This window comes from Leptonychotes weddellii, chromosome 12, assembly GCF_054177405.1.
Source record: "Leptonychotes weddellii isolate Sample4059 chromosome 12, ASM5417740v2, whole genome shotgun sequence".
NCBI lineage: Eukaryota > Metazoa > Chordata > Mammalia > Carnivora > Phocidae > Leptonychotes > Leptonychotes weddellii.
Genome location: NC_138380.1, coordinates 79,636,140 through 79,658,025, shown reverse-complemented (window position 1 = coordinate 79,658,025; position 21,886 = coordinate 79,636,140). Strand labels below are relative to the sequence as shown.

Genomic DNA, 21,886 nt, shown 5'->3' with positions numbered 1-21,886 from the left:
GAATTTTATGTACATATTTCTTCAAAACAAGCTATTAGTTACTAAGGAACTCTTCAAATAAATTACTAAAACATGAGGCTTATGCTTCTTAATGGCCACAAGTTTGTTTACAAATATTCAAGTTTAGATGACTATCTGGTCAAAATCCAAGGTCACCTTTGCTATGCTAGAAACAACAAAATCATATATATATATTTTTTATTTATTTATTTATTTTTTTTGATAGGGAAACCAAAAGAGAAAATGAGAACGCAACTTTATATCTAAGTTTACTCCCTGGATGATTCTTCAAAAGAATTATTGGGAAAAATCTGATCTGTAAAGAATCATGTGCTATAAAAATAGCAATCCAGTTTCAAGAGTAAAAGAACCACACTTGACACCGGGAAATGTTTATACCCTCTACTCATTACAAATTCAAACGCATTTAATTCTGAGTCCATCACTTTGTTTTACACCAACTGTTCAAAATCCAACTTGCTCCATATTTAGACCATGACTTCCCTGTAGAGTGTTTTATTCTATTTCCCAGATGATCTAGTGGCCATTCTTTCTCTTGTTGAAAAGAAAAGATAGACTTACACTACTGTGTCATTGATAGCAAGCTATAGTGACACTTTTAGATCCTAATCACAAGATCTGTGTGGTGTTACCCACTTTCTTCCTGAAGACTGTTTCCATGGAGCCTTCTGATTTCCTGTTCTAATTTGGACTCACCACTGTCTAAGCATGTTAAGCAACTGTCATCATCATAGGATATCCTGCTAGCTTGGTGTCTTGGATTCCGCATTTTCCTCTTTCTGGGGTTCTGTTTCTGCTTTGCTCCAGTACAGCTGTAAGTAACTCTCCTAGAAAAAGTATTTAAAAGACAATCTTTTTAGTCTTTCCCTGCATCTGAAAATATTTTTATGCTTAGTCTAGCTGGGATATATTTTGATATTCAAATCATTTCCCTCAGAATGTGAAACTCCCCACTCCACTGTCTTTCAACTGAAATCCAGCGTTGCTGATGGGAGCCTGATCCAGTTTGACTTGAGTCCCTTCACAGGCAAGCTTGTATTTGCTCTGAGAACTTTAAGGATATTCTTTTTATCCTTGCAGGGCAGAGATTTCACCAGTATGTATCTAGATGGACCCTTTCAATCCGGAAATCCAAATCATTTCTCTATTTTGAAAAAAGTTATGTCCTCTGTCTGTGTTCTTTCCATCCTGAGACTCCTGCTGGAGCACACAGAGGGTAAACTGCTTGGATCTCTTCTCAGCCTCCTTTTCCTCTTTCTCATCTCTTTTTACATCACGTATCTAAGTTTTGGAAGATTTTTTTTTCAACTTATTTTCCAGATTACTAATTCAGTCCTTGGCTGCTTCTATTTTTTAGACTTCTGTGAAATTTCAGAGTTAATTTTGGTAATCATATTTTCAAGATTTCACTGAGGAATTCTGGTTTTCTGATGATTCCTTTCAATGGCAACAGGTTTTCAATGTACGGATATAAAGTCCTCTTCAATCTCTCCACAGCTTTGGTTGTTGTTGTTTTGTTTAAGATTTTATTTTTAAGTATTCTCTACACCCAACGTGGGGCTTGAACTGACAACCCTGAGATCAAGAATCCCATATTCTACTGATTGAGCCAGCCAGGCACCCCTCTCAATGGGTAATGAGACCTTAAAAGTTCCTCTCCTCCCAGCCTTATCTCCATTTACCCTAGGGATAGGCTGTTCTGTTTGTTCAACTCCCTTGTGCTGATGGTTTTCTTTAATTCCCTGATTGTCTTTGTCCTTAGATCAGGACCAGTTTGCGCTGGGCTTCCCCTGAGCTGCATTTTGAGCAGTATTTGGAGAGGTGAGGACTAGAGATTGGCAAAGTCTGAGTGAGGCATCCCAGGTGGACTGTTTTGTGCTTATTGTAGGGGCAGAAGTAAGCAAATCACAGTCAAGGCAAAGAATTTTATAGGACTAGGAAAAAAGTATTGTGCTGGGGGTAAAAGAGAGAGAGATAAAATTGGAAGGCTTAGGGTGAGTTTAAAATGGTGACTGACAAAAGATTTTTAATGGGGGGGGTGGATATGCCAGTATGATAGGAAATGGGAACACTTCCAATTTACTGATCACCAAAGACCCTACCACTACCACCACCTGCTGCTGTCCTCACAGAGAGACATGTAAGCTGATTTCCATTTTTCTACTTGCCTCCCCAAGAAACAGAAATATCTACTCCTGCCTCTCCATGAGGTCCTATAGAACCAAGAAGCCACGAAGCAGTCTGAAAGAGGAGAGGCCCTGTTGTTCAGGGTCCAAGGGTACGGCACAGTCCTGGCAGGCTACTCAGGCGCTGGCTCAGCTCCCACTTTGGGCAGCCTGCCTTATTGCTCAACACCACCATGATAAGGCCATGTCCCTTCCTAGTTGGCCTTCCAGGTCGATTTAACATGTAACATCTCTGCTACTTAACCAACTCTGATTAGTACAGCAATTTTGATGGGCTTTGCATGCTATCAGAACTTTTTCTTTTAAAGCTACTACTTATGAAAATTTTCAAACATATTCAAAAGTAAAGAGAACAGTATAATGGGTCCTCATGTGCCTGTCACCCAGTGTCTTAGTCCACCTGGGCTGCTATAACAGGATACCACAGACTGGGTGGCCCATAAACAACAGAAATTTGTTTTCTCACACCTCTGGAGGCCAAGCTCAGGGTGCAACCATGGTCAGATTCTGGCAAAAGCCCTCTTCCTGGTGCACAGCCAGCCATCTTCTCCCCATGTCCTCACCCAGGGGAAGGTAAGGGGTGAAGGAACTCTCTCGGGTCTCTTTCGTAAGGGCATGAATCCCACTCAGGAAGAATCCACACTCACAACACAATCACTTCCCCAGGCCCAGTCTCCTAAAACCATCACAGTGGGGGGTCAGGATTTCAACATACCAGTTTGAGGTAGACACATTCCAGCTTCAACAACTACATCAGTGTTTTGACAATTTAAAAACCTACTTTTAAGGAGCACTCATTTATCAAAATGAGACTCTCCTTTTTAATGGACATGTGGCTAAGCCCTGCCTCAGGAAATTCTGTGATCAAGCCCCCCAAAAAACATAGTTTTAAAAAGTTTCACAAGTAATTCTGATGCCCACAGAAAATTGAGAGCCACTGCTGTAACAAAATGGAAAAAAAAAAATGATTCTAGCACATACATACCATTCAAAAGTGTTTAATAGCAGAATACCCAGAAGACATAAAGGAAAAATGGTTATATCAGTCTATATGAAAAATGGAAATGGCAGTATAGCAAAAGATCACAAAAGAAAAGGAAAACAAATAATGAGAGAATATTTTCAACGTATATCCTTAATTCATGGCAAGTTTTTATAAATTAGCAATATTTATTCAAAATAGCAATATTTGTAAAATCCCACAGACAAAAGCTATGAACAGACACAGCCTGTTTAGATCTAGAAGAAAATCTGAAAATTGCCAAAAAGCTATGTACAGATGCTAAGTCTCTTTATAGGTCAGTAAATTGCAAGTTACAATGATAAAGAAACCATATCTAACCGTATTAGCCAAAACTGAAATGATTTCTAATCTCCCATGCTGGTAAGATTTGGAAAGAAGGCCACTCCCATTCAGTAACAGAACTGTAAATTTTTAGATAGCAATTAGGCACCATGTATAAAAATTGTAAGCCATACACTCTTGGACCCAAAATCCTACTTCAGGGCATCTAGCCAGGTGAGAAGTCTAAATTTTTTCAGGTATGTAATAGTAATTATATATATTTCATATTAATATAATATCATAATTCATAATGTCAGCAACTAACACTCACTGAGCGCTTACTATGTGCCAAGAGCTGTCCTAAATGTGCTACAAAGGACATCTGAATTAATCCTTATGACAATTTTAGGAGGTAATTACCAAAGATTTGTTCTGAAATGTGATAGTCAATGTTGGAGTTGGAACTTGAAACTGTCAATATGACTGCAGAGTTCACGCTCTTAGTCACTGCAATGTGCTGCCAAACTAAAGACAAATAACCAAAAAAGAAAACTAACCCAAATGTCCTTGATAGAGGAATAGTCTTTACAATGACATCAACTACAAGAAACACAAAATGCCCAGCTCCACTTTGGTTTCACAATTACAATCCACCTTGGGAAAGGGAAGTTGGAATACATATGTTTTCCATAGAAACAGAAAGAGGAAGTCATGATGAGGAAGAGACAAGTATAAAAGTCTTTGCTGGATGGATGGCTGGGGAAGAGATTTCTCTCCTAAGCAACCTCAAGCTTTTTCTGTAAATTCCTGGTGAGAAGAGTTCTAACCAAGCCACGGACAAGATAAGGTTCCCCAAGTTTCCAATCAGAAGCAGCTTTCTGGCCTCACCCCAACTGGCCCTCCCAAGGAAAAGCATTGATGTTGTGAGCAACTTTTTTTTTTTTAAGATTTTATTTATTTATTTGACACAGAGAGAGACACAGTGAGAGAGGGACCACAAGCAGGGGGAGTGGGAGAGGGAGAAGCAGGCTCCCCACTGAGCAGGGAGCCCAGACGCAGGGCTCCATCCCAGGACCCTGGGATCATAACCTGAGCTGAAGACAGACACTCCATGACCGAGCCACCCAGGCGCCCCATGAGCAACTTTTAATTGGCAGAGGAGTGGTACTTATGAGGATTCTAAGGGCGCTGGAAACATGGCCTCAACTTTCCTGAGAATCATCACTTGTTTTTCTCCTCAGAATTTGGAGAGGATGTCATGAATACTGTGTTCTCACCAATCCTATGGCTGACTCTGCCCTGAAATCTTACTTATTAACTCCTGGTGGAAAGGAGAGAAGCTTCTTATCAATGACATGGTCATTTGCCACCACGTTCTGGGCTTCAGGGTAGACTCTCCAAAGCCATTTCCCTCTAGGTTTTATGTGTGAAGTGTGAGAAAAGATTTCACAGATAAACCACATGCTAGAGCTGTAGTTCTGGGAGCATATACTAGAATAAGCTTCTCAATTTGCTTTAAAATAGATTTAAATCGATAGTCAATATGAACAAGTCAGAAGGACCAGTATAGACAGTGTGTATAAAGACTATTAATCTAACTGTGTGTGCCTGAAATTAATACAAAATAAACAAGGAGCAAGTATTACCCCAATAATCTGTTTAAGAAACTGTGACAACCAGTCTCAAAATTATTTTTTCTTATCATCAACTGTTATTAATAGCTACTTAACCTAATCTTGTTCTCCTTTCAGACTCATGGGAGTAAACACACTTCTAACTTGTGCAAACCCCTGCCTTACAGTAAAATCTTTGAAGCATATTTACTGCTCAAGCACAAAAACGTGGTATTTCCAGATGATTGTTCATGCCAAGTCCTTATAGAAAGCTCCTATTAAACTATTTTCTTGTAGAAAAAGTTTGATTACCAGCTTTTACCAAGAAGACAAAGTTGCTCCTTTGACATGCCCAAGAACCCTGAGCACCCTGAACAATCATACATCTTCCCAGCTTTTGACCAAAACAGAATGAGAAAAGACTGAGTTGAAGCATCAGATAGATGGGACGTGCTCAGATTCTGGGCAGATCATTATTTGGATTCAGATCCAAACTGCTATTTATGAGCAAGATACTTCACGTCTCTGTGCCTCTCCTGTACTGTCTGTAAAATGCAAGCAAGAACTGTTCTTCCTTCACAGGTTTGGTTTAAGAATCAAATGAGACACTGCATGTAAAACATACAGCACTAGGTCTACACAGAGGAAATAGTAAACACGATCTATGTGTGTTTTGTGTGTCATGAAAAAAACGTCTTTATGGAAACTCCTTGACAGTTGGAAGAGTGGTTAAGTCTTTAGCTCTGGCATCTAACACACTTGGGTTTAAATACAGTTCTGATACTCATTAGCCACGTGGCCTTTGATTTTTTTCTTAACCTTTAGGAGCCCTTTTTTTAATCTATAAAAATAGAACTATAGTACCCCACTTCTTAGGGTTGTTGGGAGGATTAAATGAGATAATGCATGGCCTCTCCAGTGCCTGGCACATTAGTAAGTGTTCAATAAATGTTAGTGGCATATTTTTTTACTTTCATTTTATACTTTTTATTTCAATTTCTGCTTAAATCAAGTACAGTTGACCCTTGAACAACACAGGGTTGAACTATGCAGGCCCACTTACAGATTTTTTTTCAATAAATACAGTATAGTACTCAATGTATTTTCTCTTCCTTATGATTTTTTGAGAGGAAGAAAGAGAGAGGTGGGGGGAGCAGCAAAGGGAGAGGGAGAGAAAGAATCTTAAACAGGCTCCACACCCAGCACGGAGCCCAACACAGGGCTTGATCTCACAAGCCTGAGATCATGATCTGAGGTGAAATCAAGAGTCAGATGCTTAACTGATTGAGCCACCCAGGTGCCCCCTTATGATTTTCTTAATAACATTTTCTTTTCTCTAGCTTACTTTATTGTAAGAATACAATATATAATACATAAAACATATAAAATATGTGCTAAGTAACTTTTTATGTTATCAGTAAGGCTTCTAGTCAACAGTAGGCTATTAGTATTAAGTTTTGGGGGAGTCCGAAGTTAAACAGGAATTTTCAACTATGTGGAAGTCAGCTACCCTAACCCCTATATTATCCAAGGGTCAACTATACTTAGTAATTAGAACACAATTGATTTCCCTGTTTAAAAAAGGCAGTAAACTTGCAAATCTTGTCAGTCCATTTTTGGGTGGAAATCCTGGCTTATGAGTCAGAATATAAAGACTCTGTCAAGTGCTAGCCAAGTGATCTCAAGAAATATCAGAAGCTTGGGTTTCTTAAACTGTAAAATCAAATAAAAATGTCTTCTCTTATACAGTAGTAATATTTTCATGGGGATAATGGATGAAACATGCTTTGTAAACTCTAAAATACAAAAATGTAAGACTTCATCATTTTCCTAGGATAAGTGAAGACTTAATAAATATAAATAGAGCATAATATAGACTTATAAAGTGATTTCTCCATTGGCTGAATTTTTTAATCCTAAATAAGTTTAAAATGGTTAATAATCTCTTGGGTTGAAGCTGGTTAAAAGGACAGAATTCCATCTACAACCATCAGTGAAGTAGTGTATGTGCTTTGGGAAAATGATGCCAAGAGAATGGAGAAATAGATCAGCCTTCAGCATATGGAGAAAGGTGCTAACCTTTACTTCTAAGTGCCAAACCAGGTTGTTTGGCCATGGATTAAGCTTTGGCACTTGGTAGATAATATTTGCTTCTTGCTAATTTTTATTCTGTATCTCAATAAACTCTTTTGTGCAGACAAATAGCTAAATATCTGAAAGTCTCTCAGTCTCTATGTAAATAAGTCTATAAACATAATAGAATGTGGTAAGCAAGTGTTCACACTTCTACTAAAAATGAATAGCAATTAAGTCAAGCAAAAAAGAAAAATACATCATTTCCATTCCTCAAAACTGCAATTGGTATCTTTGTTGTTTTGTTGTTGTTTCTTTTTTTTTAAAGAACATACTTTTTCAATCAAAGTCATACTATGCATCTTTTCTGACCACAATGCTATGAAACTAGAAATCAGCCACAAGAAAAAATCTGGAAAGACCACAAATACATGGAAGCTAAATAACATGCTACTAAACAATGAATGGGTCAACCAAGAAATCAAAGAATAAAAAATTACATGTAAACAATACCAATGAAAACACAATTGTCCACAATCTTTGGGATGCAGCAAAAGTGGTTCTAAGAGGGAGGTTTATAGCAATACATGCCTACCTCAAGAAGCAAGAAAAATCTCAAATAAACAACCTAATCTCATATACAAAGGATCTAGAAAGAGAACAAACAAAACCCAAAACCAGCAGAAGGAAGGAAATAATAAAGATTAGAGCAGATATAAATGATAGAGAAACTAAAAAAATAGTAGAACAGATTGATGAAACCAGGAGCTGGTGAAAAAAAAAACACAACAAAAGTGATAAAACTCCAGGCACACTTATCAAGAGAAAAAGAGAAATGACTCGAACAAATAAAATCACAAATGAGAGAGGAGAAATAACAACCAACACCACAGAAATACAAAGAATTATAAGAGAATGTTATGAAAAACTATATGCCAACAAATTGGACAACCTAGAAGAAATGGATAAATTCCTAGAAACATATAAACTACCAAAACTGAAGCAGGAAGAAACAGAAAATTATAACAGATTGATTACTAGCAAAGAAATTGAATCAGTAACACAAAACTCCCAACAAACAAAAGTCCACGACCAGACAGCTTCCCAGGCAAATTCTACCCAATATTTAAAGAAGAGTTGTCATCTAGTCTTCTCAAACTATTCCAAAAAATAGAAGAAGGAAAACTTCTGAAGTCATCCTATAAGGACAACATCACCCTGATACCAAAACCAGATAAAGACACCACTAAAAAAGAGAACTATAGGCTGAGATCTCTGATGAACATAGATGAAAAAATCCTCAACAAAATACTAGTAAACCAAATCCAACAATACATTAACAAAATCATTCACCACGATTAAGTGGGATTTATTCCCGGATGCAAGGGTGGTTCAATATTCGCAAATCAATCAATGTTATATGTCACGTCAATAAGTGAAAGGATAAAAACCATATGCTTATTTAAATAGATGCAAAAATTCACAGGGCGTAAGACTGATGAATCACAGACCCGTACCTCTGAAACAAATAATATATTATATGTTAAAAAGAAAAAAAAAGAAGAAGATAGTAGGAAGGGAAAAATGAAGGGGAGGATTTGAAGGGGGAGATGAACCATGAGAGACTATGGACTCTGAGAAACAAACTGAGGGTTCTAGATGGGAGAGGGGGGAGGATAGGTTAGCCTGGTGATCTCAAGGGCACATACTGAATGGAGCACGGGGTGTTACATGAAAACAATGAATCATGGAACACTACATCAAAATAAATAAATAAATAAGGAAAAAAATAAATAAATAAATAAATAGATGCAGAAAAAGCATTTGGCAAAGTACACCAACCATTCATGATAAAAACCCTCTGCATAGGAGGTCTAGAGGGAACATACCTCAATGTAATCAAGGCCTTATGTAAAAAACTCACAGCAAACCTCATCCTCAGTGTGGAAAAACTGAGAGCTTTTCCCCTAAGGTCAGGAACAAGACAAGGATGTCCACTCCCACCACCCTTATTCAACATAGTACTAGAAGTTCATGCCACAGCAATCAGACAAAATAATAAAAGGCATCCAAATTGGTAAGGAAGAAGTAAAGCCTTCCCTATTTGCAGATGACATGATACTGTATATAGAAAACACTAAAGACTCCACCAAAAAGCTAACAGAACTGATAAATGAATTCAGTAAGATCACCGGATATAAAATCAATGTACAGAAATCTGTTGCAAAAAAAAAAAAAAAAAAAAAAAGAAATCTGTTGCATTTCTATATACGAATAGTGAAGCAGCAGAAAGTGAAATTAAATTCCATTTCCAAATGCACCAAAAATAATAAAGTACCTAGGAATAAATTTAACCAAAGAAGTGAAAGACCTGTACTCTGAAAACTATAAAACACTGATGAAAGAAACTGAAGATGACACAAAGAAATGGAAAGACATTCCATGCTCATGGATTGGAAGAACAAATATTGTTAAAATGTCTATACTACTCAATGCAATTTACACATCTAATGCAATCTCTATCAAAATACATTTTTCACAGAAGCAGAACAATCAATCCTAAAATTTGTATGGAACAACGAAAGATCCCAAATAGCCAAAGCAATTGAAAAAGAAAAGCAAAGCTGGAGGTATCACCACTCCAGACCTCAAGTTATATTACAAAGTTGTAGTAATCAAAACAGTATAGTACTAATACAAAAAAAGACACATAGATAGAACAGAACAGAAAATCTAAAAATAAACCCACAATTATATGGTCAATTAATCATCAACAAAGCAGGAAGAAATATCCAATGGGAAAAAGATAATCTCTTCAACAAATGGTGTTGGGAAAACTGAACAGCTACATGCAAAAGAATGAAACTGGACCACTGTCTTACACCACACAAAAAAAAATGATTTCAAAATGGATTAAAGACCTAAATGTGAGAACTGAAACTATAAAAATCCCACAAGAGAGCACAGGCAGTAATTGCTCAGACACTGGCCAAAGCAACATTTTTCTAGATATGTCTCCTGAGACAAGAAAAAAAAAAAGGCAAAAATAAACTATTAGGATGACATCAAAATAAAAAGCTTCTGCACAGGGAAGGAAACAAAACTAAAAGGCAGCCTACTAAATGTCATATTTGCAAATGACATATCCTATAAAGGGATAGTATCCAAAATATATAAAGAACTTATACAATACCCAAAAAACAAATAATCCAATTAAAAATGGGCAGAAGACATGAGTAGGCATTTCTCAAAGAAGACATACAGATGGTCAACAGACAGATGAAAAGATGCTCAACATCATTCATCATCAGGGAAATGCAAATCAAAACCACAATGAGATTATCACCTCACACCTGTCAGAATGGCTGAAATAAAAAACACAACAAACAATGAGTGTTGACGAGGATTTGGAGAAAAAGGAACACTTGTGCACTGTTGGTGGGAAGGCAAACTGGTGCAGCCACTGTGGAAGACAGTATGAAGGTTCCTCAAAAAATTAAAAATTGAACTACCTACAATCCAGTAATCACATTGTTGGGTATTTACCCAAAGAATATGAGAACACTAAATCAAAGGGTGTAATATACATGCCCTCCTATGTTTATTGCAGCATTATTTACAATAGCCAATCTATGGAAGCAGCCCAAGTGCACACTGATAGACGAATGGGTATAGAAGATGTGGTGTATATGTACAATGGGATACTACTCAGCCACAGAAAAGAATGAAATTTTGCCATTTGCAACAACATAGATGGAGCTAGAGAGTATAATGCTAAGCAAAATAAGTCAGGCAAACACCGTATGATTTCACTCATATGTGGAGTTTAAAAACAAACAAGGAAAGGAAAAAAGAGAGAGAAAACCAAGAAACACTCTTAACTATAGAGAACAAACTGATGGTTACCAGAGGGAAGGGGGGTAGGGAAGGAATGGGTGAAACAGGTGAGGGGATGAAGGAGTGCACTTGTCATTATGAGCACTGAGTAATGTACAGAATTGTTGAATCACTATATTGTAAACTAATATAACACTGCATGTTAACTATACTGGAATTAAGATAAAAATTTAAGAATATACTTTTTTCTATTGAGTTTGTGAATTGTTTTATGGCTGAGAAAATTGAAAGAGATCCAGGATGTAAGAAAATTCATGTTTTCCCTTTTACCACTACGCAGGCTGGAGCACTGGCATCCCTAATACCTGGCCATATGGATCTCTGTGTTAATCCACTCCTAAAATGTGTTGTAATGAGGACCATGCATGTGTTCTAACCAGGAAGATGCTTGGAGCAGTCAGAATTTTGATGAAACCTGTGAAAGAGGAAGAAGAGGAAAGGCTTTCATCTTACAATGAGTAAATCAATGTGCAAAGAATCCAAAGCATGCCATCCACAACTACATGCCAGTCCGCAGTAAGTGTGAGATCAGAGTACTTCCTCCCAGTATCAGAATCCATTTCTAATTTCCTACTTAAAAGAAAACATCCAAGAAAAAAAAAAAAGAGAGAGAGAGAAATAGTAAACTGGTGTGTACACACATGGGTGTGTGTATAAACACTCATCCAATGTGTATTTACAGAGCGTCTAACCTGAGCACAGCCTGGCACACAAAGCTAAGTGAGAGATGGTCAGCTGCAGGAAAGCAGATTAGACCAGACCAGATGGTGGGCTAGGATTTCCGCCCACCCCCACTCCACTGCTGACCATCATCTGAAGCAGGCCATGCATCCCCTCCTTCAAAACCTTTCCCTAAGTGTTACAATGTCCTCTCCATTTAATCCTGACTCTTCATACTCTGGTTTCATCCTGCATGTCCACCCTTCCCCCAGCACTCCCCACTCACCTGGAGTGTGGGAGCTTCCCCCAAATGCCGTAAACAAGGTGTGACTTCACCCTGCCCATGGCTTGAGCTCTCTTTGGGGCAAGAGTAGCTTTTCCCTTCCCCACCCCTAACACGGCACTTGGTCCAGCCCACCTCAGACTTCACCTCCTGGGAAATCTCTTCCCTTTCCCCTCATGTAGGCAAACTCATCCCACCCTTCTTGCAGCCCACTCTGTTTCTGTGGCCCGGCTGGTCAGCCCCACCGGGAGAAGCAGTCTCCGCTGGTGTTATGTCTGTTCATCATTCTGATGGAGCCATCATTCTCATGGCCTCCACCGAAAGCCTAAAAGGCAAAGACCAAGACTTTATCTCTTTTATTTCTATGCCCTCAAGTGGAGCATAGAGATACTTAAGAAATCTGCTGGCTTGAACTACGGAAAGAGCCTAGATGTCCATCGACAGATGAATGGATAAAGAAGATGTGGTACATATATACAATGGAATATTATTCAGCCATCAAAAAAAAATGAAATCTTGCCATTTGCAACAACATGGATGGAACTAGAGGGTATTATGCTAAGCGAAATAAGTCAATCAGAGAAAGATAATTATCATATGATCTCACTGATATGAGGAATTTGAAAAACAAGACAGGATGATAGGGGAATGGAGGGAAAAATGAAACAAGACGAAACCAGAGAGGGAGACAAACCATAAGAGACTCTTAATCTCAGGAAACAAACTGAGGGTTGCTGGAGTGTTGGGGGGTAGGAGGGATGGGGTGGCTGGGTGATAGACATTGGGGAGGGTTTGTGCTATGGTGAGCGCTGTGAATTGTGTAAGACTGATGAATCACAGACCTGTACCCCTGAAACAAGTAATACATTATATGTTAATAAAAAAAAAAGAAGAAATCTGCTGGCTTGACTTAAATAGAATACTCTAAGGGAGCCTATGCTACCCATCTTCAGAGGGACGCCATGCTAAGTGTCTTCAGCGGACCCCTAAAGAGTTTTGAAAGTCCAGTGGAAGGATAGAGGAAAGGGTCTTTGAAGTCACAGAATTCCTTCGACAGCTTTTACAAAGTTGCAAAGCCAACTAATCAGAGTCTAAAATCTCAGAAGCATACAAGCCTAAGAGCACTTGCTCCTACAAGTGCCAAGAGAAACCCTTAGCTAAAAGAACATGGATGGCGGGGCGGGGGCTGGTGGGGGAAGAAACACATTTTTGAGCTCCAGGGATTCTGTCGAGGTGACTCCTAGACCAAGTTCTGAAAAATTTTAAGGTGTCTTCCCTCCTTCCCAATTTAAACATTCCAACCACCTGGACAACATTTACTTAATTTCTCAAACCATCCAGAAAAATACACCCTCCTTCAAAATAGGAAGTAGGGAAAAGTGGCAGTGGACAAATGGTGGGGACACTCGTTTCAAGCACATTTGACTTGTTTTTTCACTACAGAGAGTCTGATTGTTGGTTTTGTTCCATTTCTAGCAGTGGCAAGCCATTAGCACAACAGGGAAGTGGACCCAGTGTGGTCCCCACTCCTTCAGATTTGTGCCCTTTTCCTTAAATGTGATTCACCCAAATGCCACATGCCCTCACGTTGTCCCAGATCCCTTCAATCATAGAATAAAATAATTTGGATAATTTGTTCACAGTAAAGTGTTAGTGGCTCAAATGCTATTTTTCCCAGAGTTGACCTGGGAGAGACGACAACAATTAAACAAAGGGATTACTCTCTTATGGTGGAATTTCAGACAATGTGGCAGACAGGAGGAAGGAACTCTTGGTATCTCGGGGTGAATGACCCACAGTTCACCCAATACAAGACTTGTTGTGACCCCCTGTGCTGTCCACACACGAAAGTATCTGTGGCTGTCACCAGAGCATGCCTCCCCGATCTATGACTGCAGGGAGCGTAACTGCCTGAGTGGAGGTGAACCCCGCCTGCATTTGCACTGAGGCCGTGCTTCACATACACTGGACACAAGGGAAGGCCCGTTCGTGTGAAACCTGGGACTTGTTCAATGGGAGGTTTTGGCTTAAGGCATCCACATCAGCCTAGCTGAACTCTTCTTAGAACTGCACCACAATCTAAGACTCTTTCTACTCAACCTTCCCACGTTCCCTTCTCCTCCCAGGTCAGACTTACCTCTCTGACTGCTCTCCCAGCCTCTTCCAGCTCCCTCCCCATTTTCCTCAAGGCATGTTCCCCAAATTTCTCGCACTTCTAATCCTGTCTTAACATCTGCTTCTTGGCTGAGCTGAACTACCACACCTGCCTGATGCCCACCTCCTGTAAACCTGATGTAGTAAATGCCTCTGGTGTCTACATCACATCCTTCAACCCACCTGTGTGAGCACACACTCACCAGGTGCTGACAACATCCTGCCTCCAGCAAGAGTCAAGGTTTCCACTGTATCTCAGAGCCTTCCCCGCCACCACAGGGGCCCCTGGTCCAGAGGCAAGCACAGATCTGACATGTAGGGGATGCTTACCTCCCAGATGAAAATGCTCAGTCACTGGGAGCTGGGAGCTAGTGCATAAATGCCTTGGCCTCCTTTCCTTCTGTACCCTTCTGAACAGGTCCCAGAGGAATGAAGTCCATAGTGGTCATAGCAGCAGCCCCCACATGCACCCTTAGATAGGCTTTCCCTTCTTCCCTGCCCCACTATTCCCACTCCTTCCCTCCTGCTTCCTGGGATCACCTCCCAAATGAACTCCCTCTACCCAGGTCCTTGTCTCATGTTCTGCTTTCTAGAAAACCCAAACCAAAATACCTGTTATGTGAGTTATAGCAATGCAATCATGGAAACAAAACTCTCCTTTGAGAAAACAATGCTGAGTGTCTATATGGACTGCATAATTTAAAAATATTCTATCTTTAAGTATGCATACCCAATGCTTCTTGAAGGGTGTAGTATCCAGCCTCCAAGATGGCCCCACTGTGGGTCACTGCCTGGTAATCATGCCCTTACGCAGTCCCTCCCACAATGAATATGAATGGGACAAAGGAGAAGTGATGGCGCAAGACTTCCAAAGCCAGGTTATAAAAGTCATCACAGTTCCACTTTGGTCTCTTAGATCGCTCCTTCTAGGGGAAGCCCACAGCCATGTCACGAGGCCACTCAAGCAGTCCTGTGGAGAGGCCCATGTGGAAGTGCATGGAGGGCTCCTGCCAACAGCCATGTGTGTGCAAGTGGGTCCTCCAGCCTGAGTTAGACATTCCGATGACCACAGCCCCAGCAGACATCTGACTACAACTTGAGAAATCAGAAGCACCCAGCTAAGCTACTCTTGAGTTCTAGACCCTCAGAAACTGTGAAAGAAAGTTAATGGTTCTTGTTTTAAGCTAAGTGTTTGGATTTGTTATACAGCAATAAATAAATAATAAGAAGGAAGATTCTGAGTGTTCTCACAGCTTCACATATAGAAACTCATTAACACTCATACCAATCCTGTGAGTAAGCATGATTTAGTAGCCTCATGTATTTTTCTTTCCAATTCCCCAGAGAAAATCTTTGCTCAATGCCCCAGCATGATGTAGTAAGATGAGTGCAGTCTATCAAGAGCCTTGAGAATGTTTAGAAAGTAAACCTTCCTGAGCTTCCATTTATTTATCTGTAACACTTGGGCTGGGTGACAAGCAGCACTCCCTTCCTCATTCACATTCTATTATTATACATCTATCTATATAACTAAATAGGATCTGCCTCCACTTTCAAGAGCAAAACAAAGAAATAAAAAATGAAGACTTAGGGTGCCTGGGTGGCTCAGTTGGTTAAGCGACTGCCTTCAGCTCACGTCATGATCCTGGAGTCCCTGGATCGAGTCCCACATCAGGCTCCCTGCTCGGCAGGGAGTCTGCTTCGTCCTCTGACCCTATCCCCTCTCATGTGTTCTCTCTCTCTCATTCTCTCTCTCTCAAATAAATAAATAAAATCTTAAAAAAAAAATGAAGACTTAGCCAAATTTGGAAATTAGGGTGTTTAAAGTTAGGACAGGAAGAGTGCACTGCTGGTTAAACATCAGCTCAAGGGATCTAAGAGAACAGACACAGATATTGACAGGGCAAAACAAGTATTTAGTAAGTGGCTATCAGGTATCTCTCTTCAAAAGCAAAATATCATCTCTTATAGTTGAAGAATAATTCACGATATGAAAGAAGAAAAGTCAGGTGAGGAGTGACTTGGCTAAATGGATTCTAAGCCATATCTCAACTGCTTTTCTTATGCTCTGGTCTTCCAGAGTCACAGAGAAGGGTGTGGAGTGTGCCTCACTCAATATAAACTCAGGTTCCACAGAGGCAAACTCTGGCCCTGCTTTATGTCACTCCTGGTACACCAGCTTTTGAGTTTGGAAATTGCCAGGGTGGTTTCATGCCTTCTGCAAAATAGAACCTCCCCTGCTCCTCTCCTGGGGGCCCCTCCTGGTAACACTGCCCTTTTTGTTCCATCCTCTGGTGGCCTGGCATTTTGCATTCTTTGGGTCAATGAATCAGTCATCTGTGCCCCTGGGAGCATTTACCTCATTTATTGATTCTGTTCCCAGATTACCCCAAGAGGAAACTGAGCCCCCTTGCCCATCATTTAAATGCATTTCAGTTGATTTATTAATCTGTACGTTACTTATGAAATAACTTGCCACCAAAACCACCTCAATTACACCATTTTTCTAAAGCTACTTGACCCACATTAGCACAAACATTGGTAAAAAAATAATTATACATACACCTATCATGTACATATATAATTTCCATGTTCCTGATTTCTTACTCTTAGGGTCTATTTAAAGATTCTGAAAATGACCCAGTATTTTCTGAAAAAATGTACAAAGATAGATTCTAGGCTGTCCTGTCATCTGGATTTTTTCTTTTTCTTCACTTTAATTCTGATCAACATTCAAAGACAACCTCGGTGGCCACTGAACACACATAATCAGTAATGACTAGCTGTAAATGACCACAAGCTGACCCTCCCTCCCTTTAAAGCCTTGTGAACACTTCCCAGCTGTTGTGTAGTTGACCAACAGTAGACTCCAGATACTCATTAGGACTTGAACTCAAGGAACTTCATTCTGTCAGCTACAGTTTTTGCTCATTCTTGCTTTCTGCTATTTTGCATGCATTAAAATATGAATGTATTTATTGAGCACCTGCCGTCCCTGGTACATAAGTATCACTGAATTTCACCAACACCATAACCCTATTAGTTGGGAATTATCAGCAGCATTCATCAGATAAGAAACCAAGATTCAGAGGTTATATCACTTGTCTGGGGCCACACAGTGGGTGAGGGGTGGAGGTGAGTTCAAATACAATTTTTTTTTTTACTCCTAAAGTCAGTGTCTGCCTAACTTCCTTTTTCCATCTGGTAAAAATATCAGATTCATTACCTGTAATCTTCTATTCAGATAACCTTGCTGGATGAACAGGAATTTGATATATGCTTCATATTTATTTCCCCGCCCTAACACCTGATGTTTTTTCTAATATCTGATTTTTTAATTGAAGTATCATAACATTGACATACGATGTTACACTAGTTTCAGGTGTAAAACATAGTGATTCCACAGTCCATACGTTATGCTTACACTTACCATGAGCATAGCTACCATCTATCACCACACAACACTATTATAGTACCATTGACTATATTCCCTATGCTGTGCCTTTCATCCCCATGATTTCTTCATTCCATAACTGGAAGCTTGTACCTCCCCCTCCCTTTACACATTTTGCCCCGGCCCCTCATCCCCCCTCCCCTCTGGCAACCATCAGTTTGCTTTCTGTCTTTATGGGTCGATTTCTGTTTTTCTTTGTTCATTTGTTTTGTTTTTTAGATTCTACATAAAAGTAAAATCATATGGCATTTGTCTTTCTCTGACTTATTTCACTTAATACCCTCTAGGTCCATCCATGCTGCCGCAAATAGCAAGACCTCATCCTTTTTTATGGCTTAATAATATTCCTCTGTGTGTGTGTGTGTGTGTGTGTCTGTGTGTGTCTGTGTCTCTATTGATCGATACTTAGGTTTCTTCCATATCTTGGCTATTATAAATAAGACTGCAATAAACACAGGTATGCAGATATCTTTTCAAATTAGTGTTTTTGTTTTCTTTGGGTAAATACCCAGTAGTGGAATTATTGGATCATATGGTATTTCTATTTTTAATTTTTTGAGAAACCTCCATACTGTTTCCACAATGGCTGCACCAGTTTGCATTCCCACCAACGGGGCATGAGGTTTCCTTTTTCTCCACATCCTCACCAACACTTGTTTTTTTGTTTTTGTTTTTTTGTTTTTTTGTCTTTTTAATTCTAGCCATTCTGACAAGTGTGATGTGATATCTCATTGTGGTTTTGATTTACATTTCCCTGATGGTTAGTGATGCTTAGCATCTTTTTGTGTCTGTTGACCATCTACATGCCTTCTTTGGAATAATGTTTATTCAAGTCCTCTGCTCATTTTTTATTTGGATTATTTGGTTTTTGCTATTGAGTTATAGAAGTTCTTTATATATTTTGGATACTAACCCCTCATTAGATATATCATTTGCAAATATTTTTTCCCATTCAGTAGGCTGCCTTTTTATTTTGTTGATGGTTTCCATTGCTGTGCAGAGCTTTTTATTTTGGTGTAGCCCCAAAAGTTTATTTTGCTTTTATTTCCCTTGCCTGAGGAGACATATCTGGAAAAATGTTACAAAGGCCAATGTCAAAGGGATCACTGCCAGTATTTTCTTTTAATAGCCCCATATTTAAAACAAAAGAAAACAAGGCACTGAGATATAAAGTACTTAGCCATGGCTACTCACTCACTAAGTACAAGAGCAAGGATGGAAACAGGGCAATCTGGCTCCAGTGTCTGTGCTCTTGGCCACCACACTTCCCCGCCTTGGTTGTGGGAGTTGCCTTGAGAAGAAAGTATTTGTAGTTCTCAACTTATTAGGAATAATACTTTGTACCCTAAAAAATTTCCTCTCCTCTTTGGCATTGAAGCATAGGTCTTTTTTAGAAGTTGACTCCTCAGGACATGATTTCTGATGTGGAGTAAACATTGCTTTCTTCCAGGAAACACACTTCTAACATAAAATATCATTGGGAAAAAGTTTTCAGTGATCAAAACGTCACTGCCAAGCTCTTTGGAGGCCCACAGACTCTTCACAACAAGGCACTTCTTTCAGCCCATAGGCAATGTTTATTTGTCCTCAGTGGATGTATGGAATTTTGTGGAGGCAATATGCAAACAACTAGTGGTTAATCTTCCTTGAATCCCCACCACTGTAGTTCATCTGCATAATTTGGCATTTGTTGATACTATCTTGTGTTTTTGACCTTTTCTGTTAACCATCACCTTCGTTCAATGATCAGCTCTTTGAGTGAAAGACTAATGGCTTACATCTCTTCTACCCTCTGTAGTGCCTTACACATAATAGGCTCTCCAATGTTTGCTTCTTTAAGACATTTCAAACCTTCAAAAATAAAAATAGTTCTATTTGTTCTCTGAACTGCTCCAAATTCCACAAGCTTCTCTTGCCTGTGGAACCATCATTTCTGTGCTCAGAGTTGATTAGCCCACCCTGTCAGGTTGGAAATAGACAGAATGAGTGTTCCAAGGGTTCTAATTGTGCCCAGTGGAACCAAGCCAAAAACCACTGTAGGACTACTATACTCAGTGCTAAACCCCACACTTTAGGAGGAGCTTCAGCAAACTGGAGCTGCCCAGAGAAAGGTGACCAGAGAAAGAAAGTCTGAAAACCTAACCAGGCAGCAGACTGAAAGATGCAGTGATGTTCAGTTTGGAGACTATACTTGGAGCACATGCTCAGGATTTGAAAAGCTGTTCTGGGAAAGGAGGATCGTGCTCATCCTAACTGAGGGACACCAGAGCCTTACTCCTCCTCCAAGCCATCTTCAATGGTTATTGGCTGGTTATTAATATGTGGCTATCAAGAAAAGAGTTGGGTGGGTGAATACATTTGGGAAATGCTACAAAGGCAGTCCGCCTCTGAGATTCACAAGGCACTTTAGCATACAAGATTCTGAGAAAATCCTCTCATAAGGAAATCTTTGTCAGAGTTTATTTACCATACTTACTGTATACTACAATCCTCTCTTTCATTTCCCCATATAATGCGTACTAGCATCTCATACACAGAACATTGGGAAAAGCTGCCCTACGAAACCAAACTGGGCTGGTTTTCAGAAATTACCAGGTGGTAGATTGGGATACAGTATATAACATCTCCTACCATTCAGGCCAGCCAAAGACAATGAGCTGTCTTGTGCGGTCAGGAGCGCTGTGCCACTGAGCTTGTTCAAAACGGGCCAGATGCTGTGAAAAGTCATGTATCAGGCCTGAGAGTCTGGGTTCTGTGATCACTGGCAGGAAAAAGAAGGAATGTCCATATTGAAGTTTCCATGCTCATTTGGTCTTCCATCTGGAATCAGGGATCTCCACTTCCTCACTATTCTTGTGTTCCAATCACACTTATAGCATTATAATTATTTATAAACATGTCTGTCCCTCTAGACGATGACTCAGTCTGCAGAACACAGTCTACCTGCTCCTCAGTTAGGCAATGGAAACGATAATCATACTTATACCATAAAGGTACTGTAAATATTAAAAAGTTCTTTCATGTAAGTCACTTTCAACTGTGTCTGGCACTGCTCAAAAGATCTAGCAAAGGTTTTTGTAATTCTATATGTTGGGGCAAGAGCAACTTTGAGAATTCCTACACTAGACATTAAATTCTTTGAGATCACCGTCTATTTCTTATTTTTGTCCTCATCACTTATTACAATCCTAGATATATAGGAGGCATTTAATAAAGCCATTGATAGGTGGAGGAAAGGAAGGAGGGAGGTCTTGTCTCCATTTCAGTAGCTCTTGGTGTCTCCGTGGGCTTGGCCCATCAACCTCTCTCTCCAAGCCCACTGCACAATTTTAAGTCTTCCATAAGGGGCACCTCTCCCCTTCCCTTTTCTAAGGGGCTCCGTAATTTTAGACCAAGATTTCTCAATTTTTTCCATTGAAGCACCCCTTTCCATGCAGGAGAATAGTCAGAATCTCCCTTGCCTTCCAGAGTCTGAGGGCATGGCCTAAGGTAATCCAAGCTCAGTATTTTTCCTAAGTCTGATTTTTATCTTAAAATTGAAGAAAATTTACAGTTTATACCATAATATGTCTGTGTGCTTTTAAACAATGTTTTAAAATTTCACCAACAGGTAAAATTGATGTTCTACAATATGTTGCGTTCATCCTGTAGCTTCCAGCCCCTCTGACACTCTGAGGTGTACCTTCAAGAGATACACAGCCCTCCAGTTCCAGAAATCTAAAACTTCTCTTCACCCAAATCCACTTGCTCTATTTTGTTTGTTCTGTATGTAGACTTATACTCTGGAATTCGAAGTTTCAGATCCATTTTTGTTTCTGCCAATAATAAATCTCTAGCAACATTCTGGAAGGCAAGGAGTTTGTCACATTTATTGACGTATTTGCTTTGAGGCATAAATGGAGAAGACACAGACATGAAGTCTAAGGATATTCTGTCTGACAAAGAAAAATGACCATTTAAACAACTTTTAAAGTAGCAGTTTTCAATTTAAATACCACTACCCCTGAAGACCAATTAGCATAAAAAGTGTTCAGAGGCTTTTAAAGAACATATTACAGGGTGCCTGGGTGGCTCAGTTGGTTAAGCGACTGCCTTCGGCTCAGGTCATGATCCTGGAGTCCCGGGATCGAGTCCCGCATCGGGCTCCCTGCTCGGCAAGGAGCCTGCTTCTCCCTCTAACCCTCCCCCCTCTCATGTACTCTCTCTCTCTCTCATTCTCGCTCTCTCAAATAAATAAATAAATCTTTAAAAAAAAAAATA

General features: G+C 39.7%; 1 long non-coding RNA gene across 1 annotated transcript in view; it reads right to left on the bottom strand.

The window, feature by feature from the left end:
• The window catches only part of LOC145716598 (uncharacterized), a 121,854-nt gene that overhangs the window by 58,785 nt on the left and 41,183 nt on the right, over positions 1-21,886 (bottom strand). The window lies entirely within an intron of this gene.